This window comes from Sinocyclocheilus anshuiensis, unplaced genomic scaffold (assembly GCF_001515605.1).
Source record: "Sinocyclocheilus anshuiensis isolate Anshui unplaced genomic scaffold, SAMN03320099.WGS_v1.1 scaffold592, whole genome shotgun sequence".
Lineage (NCBI taxonomy): Eukaryota > Metazoa > Chordata > Actinopteri > Cypriniformes > Cyprinidae > Sinocyclocheilus > Sinocyclocheilus anshuiensis.
Window position 1 is genome coordinate 47,041 of NW_015554087.1, and position 2,847 is coordinate 49,887.

Consider the following 2,847-nt stretch of genomic DNA (forward strand, 5'->3'; position numbering starts at 1 on the left):
GAAAGATACAGCTTACGATTCTCTCCGAAAACAGCCGAGCACCTGGAGGCGAGCCGGGGGCGGAGCTGAAGAGTCGCGAGCACTTACGGGCCGATTGGCAACAAACAGACATTTGATGCAGTTTTACAGCAGTTCCTAGTCATGACTGGGATCTTTTATCACTCGGACTGCTCTATCTTTCAGTATCAAACGATGTACAAATCCAGTGTCAGAATGTACCTTGTTATAAAACATTCATCACCGAAGTGACGGGAACAACAAACATGCTCGTGAAACTCTGTTGCTGCCCCGGAAAAAACAAATTGCATCCACTGTTCACATAACACTGAAGAAGGTTATTTTTTCCTCACATCCAAAAACACACATCTTTAGAGACAGTCTTCTCGAGCAAGTAACTGCAGCGCTGCCGATGACTTCAGTAAGTTAACCATGAACGAAACGTGTAGAGCGGCTCGCTCTCGCTCGGGTCGCTGAGTACACGCACGCATAAGAATCCAACTCTTAACAGTGTAAACAACTCAGAATGCATGAAATAGCATTAGACCCCCCTTTAAGCGCAGCATATGCAGCGACAAGCGTGTTGCCAGTGACAACAGATAAGTACCGCACATTGACAATAGGTCATATAAACTAGCACAACACAAGCATGTAACTGAAAACAACTAAATGAGGCTAAGCAAGAGAGATAGCCTTAGCAACACGCATCTTACCAAACCTGAGAGCATTAAAAGGAACTTAGCTTGTGAAGATGTTCGAGAGAGTGAAACAAAGCAGCTGTGACGGGGATGCTAGATCTATTGATATCCTTCTTGGGGATGAAGTCCCCATCTGAACTTCTTCTTGAGTCAGTTACATAATTTGTGGAGTCCATGTCAATAATGTAGCGATGCGTGAAGTAATGCTAACTCAGTTACTTCCGAATCAGGCAGCTTATGATCAATGCGGTGAATTGACGTGTTTAAGTGAACGAACTTAAATGAATCGGAGGTGTGTTTGTGTTTTGCCTGCCGAATTCGCCATTTAATTAGCTATTGAGCAATGCGAAAACTGCTGATAATCCTGAGGGACCTTATATATGAATGCTTAGATAGGTGTCGTATTCCTATAGGTAGATGGGGATCAGCTGAGAGTCAGCTGATGCTAGCTTGACTAATGTGACCTGCCAGAACTAACGCTATGCTTGATATTTATGGTGAGCTGAGAAGAAGGTATAGTCTTTGACAGCCTCATTCCTCAATTGCCATACGTCACACACGTTGACCTGTTTTATAAAGTCATTAAATAACTTTGAAGAGGTCTGATCAGAATTTGATATTTGAGATCTATCAAGTATGGGATCATGCACAGCATTGAAGTCGCCTCCTATGACAAGATGATAGTCATTCAAACTTAGTGACATGCGGACGAGCTGTTGATAGAACAAACTATCATATTCGTTGAGAGCGTATACTGAAACAAAAGCACATTTAATATTGGACCATGTAACAAGTATGTAAGTAATGCGACCATCTGCATCACTTCTAGAGCAATGTATGGAAAAAGGAAGACGCCGGGCCATCATTATCAGAACCCCTTTAGATTTCTTATCAGAAGGAAAAGAAACTAATTTGTAATACCTATTTTGAAATCGATGTACATCACAAGCTTTCAAATTAGATTCCTGTATTAGTGCAATGGAAACCCGTTTAGATCTTAAATAATCCAAACATTTGGTTCTCTTAATGGTGCCATTTAAGCCATTGACGTTCCAAGACATTACATTAAGAACCATAATTCAATCAGATTACTGTACATCTTACTTAATAAGAAACAAAAAATAGTGGACTTACATGAATAGTTCATGGCATCTGGAACTATAAGGGAACAACAACAATAACGGAACAGAAAGGCAGTGAGCGGAGAGTGAGAACAAACTCTCCTACCTGCCATCACAACAACCTCATCTGAATACGTGGCCAACATAACAGAGGATCTCCCAAGGCCGACTCGGTATCACAGTCCACTAAAGTAGTACTCAGCATAGTCGCGATATCAGTCTATAAATCTCCTCCTAGAAACTACGAGCTGGCATCGGTTAACATTCCCACTGGCGTGCTGTCACATATGGGCGGAGGCGTAGTAAGTGCCTGTTGCTGGTCAGTATAAGTTTCCAATTCAGTCGGCGTTTGGAGATGAGAGGTTGATCCGCGATGCGTCACCTTGATCGTGGCGGGATAGATCATGAAGGAAGAGATCCCGAGTTGCGTGAGTCTTTTCCTAGACTGATTTATCTCACGTCTTTTCATGGCAGTTTGATTACTGTAGTCGGGAAAGAAGAGAAGCGAGTTCCCCTGAATTTGTTTACTCTCGGCGCAACTTTCGGTAACGCTTTAGATTACAACCCGCAAAGAACTATGTAAGTATACTGAATTTATGGTGTACTTTTCTGTAATTATAGTGTACCTATAAAGAACATACGTGTAGGTATAAGGGAACAATGTGTTACGTTTGTGTAATAAGGGGGTAACAACCAGATATGCAACCCGCGCTCACCACATTCACTGCTGCAGTTTTAAAGGAACACACTCCATACAGTTTCAAAGTTGTCCTTCATCTGCGCTTAGGTTATTTTTCTCCTATTTTCCACACGTTCCCATCTTAAGCACCGCAGTCACAGATTTCGTCGCACACAGAGCCGTTCACGTTTGAACTCACATGACTTGGTTGTACTTCAAATTTGAGACCTTTTACTTAATATTTTAATTAGCGATGCGCCGATCATAGCTGATTCAGAATTCAGATTTTCTTTTCTTTCTTTCTTTTTTTTTTTAACTAGCAAATTGGATTCTGATAATGATACTGATTTTT